The sequence below is a fragment of the Manihot esculenta genome, chromosome 13, assembly GCF_001659605.2.
Source record: "Manihot esculenta cultivar AM560-2 chromosome 13, M.esculenta_v8, whole genome shotgun sequence".
Classification (NCBI taxonomy): Eukaryota; Viridiplantae; Streptophyta; class Magnoliopsida; order Malpighiales; family Euphorbiaceae; genus Manihot; species Manihot esculenta.
Window position 1 is genome coordinate 2,443,542 of NC_035173.2, and position 12,062 is coordinate 2,455,603.

The window sequence follows — 12,062 nt, forward strand, 5'->3', positions numbered from 1 at the left end:
AAGTTCGGCCGTCGAAAGTGCCCAATGTTCGGCTCCCGTTGCATGGTGTTGCATGCGCTTCGGCAGCCGAAGCTGAGTTGGCCAGCCAGCTCTTGAGCATTCCTTAGTCAGCATTTTGGACAGGTGTTGGCTCCAAACCCTGTCCAGAAGATTAGCCACGTCTCCCCTGAGTTATTAGCAGCTCATGCACGTTTGTTGGGTTGCACAAGGTTTTGGAAGTTTGAAGCAAAAAGGTGAGGTTTGAGAGTTGTGACTTTGAAGAGGAGTTGATCCATTTCTCTTTGTTCAGATCGTTCATCTTCTTGTTTACAGAGGGTAAGTGAAGATCTTGAACATGTTTTAATGGTTTCCAACAGGTTTAGGAAAGGTGGGGTAGAGATGCATGCTTGGATAAGGCAGGGTGTAGTTTTGAGGATTTGTGCATGTATACATGATTCTGTGTTATGTTTGATTTGTTGTTTGGGGTTATTAGATAGTTTTGGACCCCTGTGAACATATACTTGCGTATATGTGTGTGGAATAGTTGAAGTATGCATGTTTGGAGATGTTGAAGGGAAGGAGGAGCATGGTTTGCCGTCGGGCTGAGTTCTGGATGAACTCAGGTTCGGCAGCCGAAGGTTCATTCGGCCGCCGAACCTCTTGCATGGTGGCTTAGGCTGCCACAGCTTGCCCCCGCGAGTTTTGCATGTTCGGCTCTATTTGGGGAATTCGGCCACCGAAGGTGCCGCCGAAGGTTAGAGACTTTCGTCTCTGGAGTGCCTTTTAGCCCCCGAAACTTGCCCCCGAAAGAGTTCGGTCGCCGAAGCTTGAGATTCGGCCGCCGAAGGTGCTTGAGTTTCGTCTCTGGAGAGGACTTTCGGCCGTCGAACCTGCCGCCGAAAGTGTTCTGTCCAGCTTTCTTTTGCATGGATAGTTGAGTGAGTTGAAGGGGAGTCTTGGGGAGTTTCATAGAGTTATTCATACGCTTGTTTGGTCCCTCATTTGAGTCCATCTATATAGGTACAGATCAGAGGAACCAGAGAGAGCAGCAGTGAGTACTGCTCCAGAGTTGCAGAACCTGCAGAGTCGGTCAGTCCAGATAGCCAGAGGTGAGTGGAACTAAACTTAATCTTTGAATTGGAACATGAAATGCTTTTAGCATCAGTCATGCATCATGAGTATATTGTAGGTTATGTGCATTAGTATCCACGAATATGTTGCATTGCATAATTATCTGTTGATGTGAGTAAATGCTGAATGATCCAATAGTCACAGACAGGAAGTCCAGGAGCCTTTGACTACGCCCTGGCAGGTATAGAGAAGTCCAGGAGCCTTTGACTACGCCCTGGCAGGTTTATAGTAAAGTCCAGGAGCCTTTGACTACGCCCTGGCAATGGTAAGTACAAAGGTGTTATATACACATATACATATATGACAGGAAGACCAGGTGCTCGATTCTACGCCCTGGCACAGAGTTATTGGGACTATGTGGTGACAGGTTTACTCTTGATGTGGTTTGTCTGTGTTATGACGCATTTCATGAGATCATGTTTTACTGAGATATTTTACTGTTCTACTCACTGGGCTATAGAGCTCATCCCACTCCCTTAACCCCAGTTTTGCAGGTTCAGTGGTCAGTGTACAGGGACAGTTCAGCAAAGTACAGAAAGAGTAAAAGAGCTTGTAATAGTATAGAGTGGACATGTAAATTGTAAAGAGATGTTATAGTTGTGTATAACGTTAGAGTTGTGCTTGACTTAGTTGTATTGTGTTGTAAAGCTTTTGTTACATACATGATCTGTATATGTATATATGTTTTATACCCAGGCTTAACAGGTATGAGTTAACCCATCTAGAGCAAGCTCTAGTCAGGGGTACAGAGTACAGAGTACAGAGTACAGAGTACAGAGATAGTGCATGCACAGGTTAAGCCTTGGTTCAGCAAAGAGTTTTTATTTTCACAGAAAATGTATCATGTATGAGTTTTACAGGTACACAGAGAGTATTACAGGCTTGCTACTGGTTCTGGCGGCCTTAAGCCGACCTGAATCCTAGCGCCGGTGACGGTCCATTTTGGGGTCGTTACAGATTGGTATCAGAGCCCTAGGTTCACATGATCGGACCTATAGAGACAGTGTCGGGCTCATAGAGAGTGGTCAAGCACAATAGGAAAGCATGTCCACTAGGATAGGGTGTTGCGTCCTATCTGTGATATGCCATGAGTTATGCATGTGCCATAGTGTTATGTGTTGTTTATGTGCTAAAGTGCTATGTTATGTGTTGTTTTTCAGAGAGTAAAGATGAGAGGAACTCGTCGATCAGCCCGATTGACTGGAGTCCCACCAGAGAGTGAGAGACCAGCTGCTCGTCCTCCTGCATTGCAAGGGCAAGGTCGCAGAGATCTAGCAGGGAAGGTACGTCAATAGACCCTAGAAGGTCTGTCGACGAGAGCAGAAGAGGAACAATGAGGGGAGGAAGATCAGAGGAAAGGATGGAAGCTATGGAGATTGATCAGTCTAGAGATGATAGCATGGGTATAGGCAGTTTTGAGGAAGGTATGGGAGAGTCGCAGGGAGGTGCTCAGACCTCAGGTTTTGGCTATCCAGAGTATCCAATGGAAGGTATGTCGGAGTACTCTAGTTTTGTCCCATATCCTCCGTACATGCCATATATGCCTTATCCTCCTTACTATCCACCATATCCTATGTATCCATCTTCCCCTACCCATTCAAGTGCAGCACACCCAGAGCCAAATGACCCAGTACCACCACCAGAACCAATAGCCCCTGTTGACAAACATCAACCTAGCTCCTCTAGAGGTAAGGTGCAAATGACGGAGTACGTGAAATTGGATGCTCCTAAATACAACACGGGAGATGATCCATTTGATTACCTCAGAGCAGTTAGGATGATAACTAGTGAGTTGGGAGCAGACGATAGGAGAGCCATTGAGATGGCAGGTTTCACATTAAAATGCAAGAAAGCCAGAGAATGGTTTAAGAACTATGTGGAACCCAGAATGGACAGCATGTCATGGGGAGAGTTCGCCAATGAGTTTGCAGGGTGGGCTTTTCCTGACAGTTCTCGGGAACTGAAAGTAATAGAGTTCGAGCAGTTGAGACAGACAGACGAAATGAGTGTTGATGAATTTACAGATAAGTTCCTGGATTTGCTTCAGTATGTGGGTCAAGCCTATGATACTGATCAGAAGAAGGCAAGGAGATATACTATGAGATTGCATCCCAGGTATGCTTCCTTGATTCTTCCAGCAGAAAAGGAGAGTTTCCACACCATAGTGGACGCAGCCAGGAAAATGGAAGCTAGTGCCAATATTCAGAAACAATCAAAGGCACAGGCTTCGGGTTCTAAGGCCCCCAGTGCAGGCACGTCAGGCAGCAAAAGATGGGATAGAGCAAAAGGAACAAAGAGTAAGTTCTGAAATAAAGTGAAGTCAGGTCTGGGAATAGGTAGTGGCTCAAGCTCTGGCACAGCTCCAGTCTGCAGAAGATGCGGAAAACCACATGGAGGAGTTTGTCAGTTGGGATCTACAGCTTGTTTTCGCTGTGGACAAGAAGGGCATATTGCTCGGAATTGTCCTCAGGTGACTTTTGCACCATCCCAGCAGATGAGTTCAGGCAGTGTGGTACAGCCAGTTGTACGGCCAGCAGCTCCAGTCATGCCTCAGAGTAGTGGCAGAGGTAGAGGGAGAGGGGCAGCCTCTACTTCAGCAGCAGGTTCCCGAGGTGGAAATCCGGTAGCCCCAGCACGGATTTTCACTGTGACACAGGAGGAGGCTAACATGTCGAACACAGTGGTGTCAGGTAATCTCATCATTGGGTGTTCAGATGTGTATGCTTTGATGGACCCCGGTGCTTCTCATTCCTTTGTTGCTTCGAGAGCCATAGAGAGATTGGGTTTGATCAGTTCTGAGTTAGAGTATCCTCTCTGGGTCAGTGGACCTAAATGTGACCCATCAGTGGCAGTGTCAGTCTGTCATTTCAGTCCAGTGTTTATAGAGGGTAGATACCTTCCAGCTGACCTTGTGGTTCTAGATTTGACGGATTTTGATGTCATTCTAGGGATGGATTGGTTATCTACATATAGTGCTACTTTGGACTGTAGAGAGAAGATAGTGAGTCTCAGAGACCAGGATGGGTCAGAGTGTGTCTTCAGAGGAGACAGGAGAGGTACACTCAGAGGTATGATTTCAGCCCTTCAGGCTCGTCGTTTGCTTAGGAGGGGTTGTCAGGGGTTTCTAGCTCATGTGAGAGAGCTAGACAGTCAGGTGAGGGAACCAGCCGCCGTACCAGTAGTCCGAGAGTTTCTCGATGTGTTCCCAGACGAGTTACCAGGACTCCCACCTGATAGGGAGATAGGGTTTGAAATTGAATTGTTGCCAGGTACCAGACCTATCTCTATTCCTCCCTACAGGATGGCACCAGCAGAGTTAAAAGAGTTGAAAGAACAGTTGTAGGACTTGGTAGATAAGGGTTTCATCCGCCCTAGTACCTCACCTTGGGGTGCTCCAGTGCTTTTTGTTAGAAAGAAGGATGGATCCCTCAGACTTTGTATCGACTACAGACAGTTGAACAAGGTCACTATCAAGAATAGGTATCCTCTACCTAGGATTGATGATCTATTTGACCAGCTAGCTGGAGCAGGTTGTTTCTCGAAAATAGATCTAAGATCCGGGTATCATCAGTTGAAAGTCAGAGAGGCAGATGTGCCTAAGACCGCGTTCAGAACCAGATATGGGCATTATGAGTTCTTAGTGATGCCGTTCGGGTTGACTAACGCCCCTGCAGCATTCATGGATCTCATGAACAGAGTTTTCAGTGAGTTTCTGGATCACTTTGTCATTGTTTTCATCGATGATATTTTAGTGTATTCCAGAGATGCAGAGGAGCATGCCCAGCATCTGAGGATAGTTCTGCAGATACTGAGAGAGCATGGTTTGTATGCCAAGTTCTCAAAGTGTGAGTTTTGGTTGAGGAGCATTGCCTTTTTGGGACATGTGGTATCAGCAGAGGGTATTGAGGTAGACCCCAAGAAGATAGAGGCTGTAGCTAACTGGCCCAGACCCACGACAGTGACTGAGATTAAAAGCTTTATGGGACTGGCAGGTTACTATAGGAGGTTCATTCAGAACTTCTCAAAGATAGCAGCTCCGATGACCAAACTGACTCAGAAAAACCAGAAGTTTGTCTGGTCAGACCAGTGTGAAGAGAGCTTTGAAGAGCTCAAAAAGAGATTGACAACAGCACCAGTGCTAGCTCTGCCTGTGAGTAATGAGGATTTCACAGTATTCTGTGATGCATCTCGAATGGGATTGGGCTGTGTATTGATGCAGAGTGATAGGGTGATAGCTTATGCTTCGAGACAGTTGAAGAAGCACGAGTTGAATTACCCTACCCATGACCTCGAGATGGCAGCATTTATCTTTGCACTTAAGATGTGGCGGCATTACCTCTACGGGGTTAAATGCGAGATCTTCACTGATCACAAGAGTTTACAGTACATCTTGAGTCAGAGAGAGCTGAATTTGAGGCAGAGGAGATGGGTAGAATTGCTCAGTGATTATGATTGTAAGATCCAGTATCATCCGGGTAAGGCGAATGTTGTGGCAGACGCCCTAAGCCGGAAGTCACTAGGCAGTTTATCCCATATAGCAGCAGAGCGGAGACCAATAGTGATGGAGCTTTATAAGCTTTTTGAAGAGGGGTTACAGTTAGAGTTGTCTGGTACAGGTGCGTTGATAGCACAGATGAGAGTGACACCTGTGTTTCTGGAGCAGATCGCTCAGAGACAGCATGAGGACCCTGAATTGATGAAAATTGCCAGGACTGTTCAGTCAGGCAACAGTGCAGAGTTCCGCTTTGATAGTAAAGGGATCCTTCGTTATGGGAGTCGACTTTGTGTATCAGATAGGGGTAGTGTGAAGGAAGACATTATGAGGGAAGCTCATAATGCGAGGTATAGTGTTCACCCAGGAGCCACCAAGATGTACCAGGATCTCAAAAGGATCTATTGGTGGCCAGCCATGAAGAAAGAAGTGGCACAATTTGTGACAGCCTGTGAGGTTTGCCAGAGGGTGAAACTAGAGCATCAGAAACCAGCTGGAATGCTTAACCCATTGCCGATTCCAGAGTGGAAATGGGAGAACATAGCCATGGATTTTGTAGTGGGTTTACCAGCAGCGTCCAACAGGATAGACTCTATATGGGTGATTGTGGACAGACTCACGAAATCTGCTCATTTTCTTCCAGTTCGGAGTAACTATTTTGTGGATAAGTTAGCACAAGTCTATCTGGATGAGATAGTGAGATTGCATGGAGTTCCAGTGTCGATAGTTTCAGACAGAGGACCTCAGTTTACCTCCAGATTTTGGCAAAGTCTACAGAGTGCGATGGGCACGAGATTAGAGTTTAGCACTGCTTTCCACCCACAGACTGATGGACAGTCAGAGAGGACCATCCAGACCATAGAGGATATGCTTCGATTATGTGTGTTAGATTTTGGCGGTTCTTGGAGGCAGCATCTACCTTTGGTGGAGTTTGCCTACAATAACAGCCATCATGCTAGCATTGGGATGGCTCCTTATGAAGCTTTGTATGGGAGGAAGTGCAGATCCCCTGTTTGTTGGGAAGAGATAGGAGAGAAGGCTCTTGCAGGGCCAGAGTTAGTAGAGATTACTAGTCGTGTAGTGCCCGTGATCAGAGATAGAATCAGGACAGCGCAGAGTAGACAAAAAAGTTATGCAGACGTTCGCAGGAAACATTTAGAATTCCAAGAGGGTAGTATGGTATTGCTGAAAGTGTCTCCAATGAAAGGAGTGGTTCATTTGGGGAAGAAGGGTAAGTTAGCTCCACGGTACATTGGACCCTTTGAGATTTTGCAGAGGATCAGAAATGTGTCGTATAAGCTAGATTTGCCTGCTTCTATGGAGAAGATTCACCCGGTATTTCATGTTTCTATGCTACAGCAGTTTGTGTCAGATCCGAATCAGGTTCTGAGTGAGCCTGAAGTGGAGATTCAAACAGATCTCACCTATACAGAGCAGCCAGTGTGGATTCTGGACACACAGATCAGACAGCTAAGGAACAAGGAGATTCCGATGGTGAAAGTTCTATGGAACCACCATAATCTAGAAGAGTGCACCTGGGAGACGCGGGAGTCTATGCTCCAGCAGTATCCATATTTGTTTTGAGGTTAGTTTCCTCCAGTTTATGTGTTATTTGTTTTCGAATCATTCGAGGACGAATGTTTTTAAGGGGGGGAGAATGTAATACCCGGCTAGAATCCGGCATCAGAATTCCTGTCGTCCGGTGGAATCCGGGGTGTCGGACTTCTAGAGGAGGGTAGGATTTATGTTATGATGTGTGTTAATAGGGTAAAGTCAAATGGACTTAAGTTTTGAGCTGAAATGACCCAAGGCTGATGAGCCAAGTTCGGCCGCCGAAGGTAAGTTCGGCCGCCGAAAGTGCCCAATGTTCGGCTCCCGTTGCATGGTGTTGCATGCGCTTCGGCAGCCGAAGCTGAGTTGTCCAGCCAGCTCTTGAGCATTCCTTAGTCAGCATTTTGGACAGGTGTTGGCTCCAAACCCTGTCCAGAAGATTAGCCACATCTCCCCTGAGTTATTAGTAGCTCATGCACGTTTGTTGGGTTGCACAAGGTTTTGGAAGTTTGAAGCAAAAAGGTGAGGTTTGAGAGTTGTGACTTTGAAGAGGAGTTGATCCATTTCTCTTTGTTCAGATCGTTCATCTTCTTGTTTACAGAGGGTAAGTGAAGATCTTGAACATGTTTTAATGGTTTCCAACAGGTTTAGGAAAAGGTGGGGTAGAGATGCATGCTTGGATAAGGCAGGGTGTAGTTTTGAGGATTTGTGCATGTATACATGATTCTGTGTTATGTTTGATTTGTTGTTTGGGGTTATTAGATAGTTTTGGACCCCTGTGAACATATACTTGCGTATATGTGTGTGGAATAGTTGAAGTATGCATGTTTGGAGATGTTGAAGGGAAGGAGGAGCTTGGTTTGCCGTCGGGCTGAGTTCTGGATGAACTCAGGTTCGGCAGCCGAAGGTTCATTCGGCCGCCGAACCTCTTGCATGGTGGCTTAGGCTGCCACAGCTTGCCCCCGCGAGTTTTGCATGTTCGGCTCTGTTTGGGGAATTCGGCCGCCGAAGGTTAGAGACTTTCGTCTCTGAAATGCCTTTTGGCCCCCGAAACTTGCCCCCGAAAGAGTTCGGCCGCCGAAGCTTGAGATTCGGCCGCCGAAGGTGCTTGAGTTTCGTCTCTGGAGAGGACTTTCGGCCGCCGAACCTGCCGCCGAAAGTGTTCTGTCCAGCTTTCTTTTGCATGGATAGTTGAGTGAGTTGAAGGGGAGTCTTGGGGAGTTTCATAGAGTTATTCATACGCTTGTTTGGTCCCTCATTTGAGTCCATCTGTATAGGTACAGATCAGAGGAACCAGAGAGAGCAGCAGTGAGTACTGCTCCAGAGTTGCAGAACCTGCAGAGTCGGTCAGTCCAGATAGCCAGAGGTGAGTGGAACTAAACTTAATCTTTGAATTGGAACATGAAATGCTTTTAGCATCAGTCATGCATCATGAGTATATTGTAGGTTATGTGCATTAGTATCCACGAATATGTTGCATTGCATAATTATCTGTTGATGTGAGTAAATGCTGAATGATCCAATAGTCACAGACAGGAAGTCCAGGAGCCTTTGACTACGCCCTGGCAGGTATAGAGAAGTCCAGGAGCCTTTGACTACGCCCTGGCAGGTTTATAGTAAAGTCCAGGAGCCTTTGACTACGCCCTGGCAATGGTAAGTACAAAGGTGTTATATACACATATACATATATGACAGGAAGACCAGGTGCTCGATTCTACGCCCTGGCACAGAGTTACTGGGACTATGTGGTGACAGGTTTACTCTTGATGTGGTTTGTCTGTGTTATGACGCATTTCATGAGATCATGTTTTACTGAGATATTTTACTGTTCTACTCACTGGGCTATAAAGCTCATCCCACTCCCTTAACCCCAGTTTTGCAGGTTCAGTGGTCAGTGTACAGGGACAGTTCAGCAAAGTACAGAAAGAGTAAAAGAGCTTGTAATAGTATAGAGTGGACATGTAAATTGTAAAGAGATGTTATAGTTGTGTATAACGTTAGAGTTGTGCTTGACTTAGTTGTATTGTGTTGTAAAGCTTTTGTTACATACATGATCTGTATATGTATATATGTTTTATACCCAGGCTTAACAGGTATGAGTTAACCCATCTAGAGCAAGCTCTAGTCAGGGGTACAGAGTACAGAGTACAGAGTACAGAGTACAGAGTACAGAGTACAGAGTACAGAGATAGTGCATGCACAGGTTAAGCCTTGGTTCAGCAAAGAGTTTTTATTTTCACAGACAATGTATCATGTATGAGTTTTACAGGTACACAGAGAGTATTGCAGGCTTGCTACTGGTTCTGGCGGCCTTAAGCCGACCTGAATCCTAGCGCCGGTGACGATCCATTTTGGGGTCGTTACAAAGCACCTCTGTGCATCAACTATCCACCTCTCACCGTTCCTTTTGAACTCAAAACAGGTTTGATTCAAATTCTCCCTAAATTTAGAGGATTAGAAAATGAAAACCCACATAAGCACTTGAAGTAATTCGCCATTATTTGCTCATCCATGAGACCTCAAGGAATTACTGAAGATCAGGTTAGATTAAGAGCTTTTCCTTTCTCTCTTGATGATCATGCTAAAGATTGGTTATTTTATTTGCCACCTGGATCCATAAATTCTTGGGAAGAAATGGTTCAAACTTTTCTGAACAAATATTTCCCAACATCTAAATCGATTGGCATAATAAGAGAAATCACTAGCATAAAACAGAAACCCACTGAAGATTTGTATGATTATTGGGAAAGGTTTGAAAGACTTTGTACAGGTTGCCCACAACATGATATGTCAAACAGGTCCCTTATGCAGTTCTTCTATGGAGGATTGTCATCATCAGAAAGGAGATACATTGATGTAGCCTGTGGGGGATCCATTAAAGACAAGACGCCTAGGGAGATGAGGGAACTGATTTCCACTCTTGCAGTCTCATCTAGGCAATATGGGGAAGAAAGGCGAATGCAAAGAGGAATCTATGAGGTAAATACACCCAATTCTGATGCTCAGATTTCAAAACTAACTTGTCTTGTGGAAAAGTTTATCCTTGGCCAAGCTCAACAAGTTCAGCAAGCCCAGCAAGTCCACCAAGCTCAACAGCCTCAGCAGCTTCGGCCATGTGGATTATGTCCCTATGCAGGACACCCAACTGATCAATGTCCTACACTTCAGGAAGACTACCAGGACGTCAATGCAATTGGAGGATATAACAACCAGGTAAGGCGTGATCCCTATTCTAACACCTATAATCCAGGTTGGAGAGACCACCCCAACTTCAGCTATGCCAGGACAAACAATCAGCACTACCAGAGGAATCAAGCCCAACCAGCACCTACAAGTTCAGATCCTGCCTCTGGCGAAATGGCAAAGATGATGCAAATGATACAAATGATGCAACTGCAGATCGGGGAATTGACATCCGCAATGAACAGATCCGACACTCAAGGGAAGTTACCTTCTCAAACAGAAGACAATCCCAGAGAGAATGTGAATGCCATTACATTGAGAAGTGGGAAGGAGCTTCAAGGTTCGAAGCCTGATGAACCAGAAACCATTCCTGCGCAAGAATCAGAGGTTTCAACTGAAACCATTCTTGCGCCACCTCCACTTGAGCCAGCTGGCCATCCTCATGCGCAAACTGAGACACCATCTGCGCAAAAAGAAGATCCCCAGGTACGTTTCCAGATCTCACCTCCTTTCCCAAAGAGATTTGAAAAAGCACAGAAAGAAAAAGAAGAAAGAGAGATCCTTGACACCTTCAGAAAGGTACAGATCAACATACCTCTGCTAGATGCTATTAAGCAGATTCCCAGGTACGCAAAATTTCTGAAAGAACTATGTACCAACAGAAGGAAGCTCGCAGAGAGGGAAAAGGTGAGTGTAGGAGAAGTTGTTACTGCTGTCATTAAGAGAGAACTCCCAACTAAATGTAGAGATAAGGGCATGTTTGCAATCTCTTGTAAGATCGGGAATGTTGGGATTAAGAAGGCTATGTGTGATCTTGGTGCATCCATAAATGTTATGCCCTTTTCCATTTACAATTCTTTGAATGCAGGTGCACTGAAAGACACTAGAGTTGTGATTCAACTAGCTGACAGATCCGTGGTATACCCAAAAGGAGTGCTTGAAGATGTTCTAGTGCAAGTAGATGAGCTTGTCTTCCCAGCAGACTTTTATGTGATTGACACTAAGGAAGACCACTGCAGCACCTCTTCAAACATCCTTCTTGGACGTCCCTTCTTGAGCACTGCCAGAACCAAAATAGATGTGCATGATGGCACCTTGACCATGGAATTCGAAGGGGAAGTGATTAAATTTAATGTCTATGATGCTATGAAATTTCCCCATGATTTGTCTCCTGTTTATGGTTTAGACATGATTGATTGTTTGAGTCAAGAGATATTTAATGAGAATCATGATGATGTGCTAAACCATGACTTTTGCAGGGAATCTGATCTGAAAAATGAAGAGCCAGAACTGAAAGAAACTGACTGTTGCATCCAACAGGTGGACTACAGCCATGCGCAGAATGAACAGAAGCAGATCGCACCACTTCAGCTTGGTGCGCAGATCAGCCTTGCGCAGACTAAAACCACCACCTTTCGGCTGCCGAACTTCACCACCTTTTGGAAGCCGAATTTCACCACCATTCGACCGCCGAACCACTCACTTTAGTTTCCAATGCAGAACAGTCCTCTTCCACCTCCCTTTCAGGTAAGTCCTGCACAGAAAGAGCAAACTGAATCCAATTCAGCCATTCCTCCATCGCAGAAAGCCCATGCACACAATGAACTAGTGGAAATCCAAGATCAAAAACCAAAGGAGCATGTAGATCTATGCCTGCCCAAACCGCCGGATAAGGTAGAGTTTGTTTTGCCTGAATTCAGTACTAAATTGCAGCTACCCATGGAGA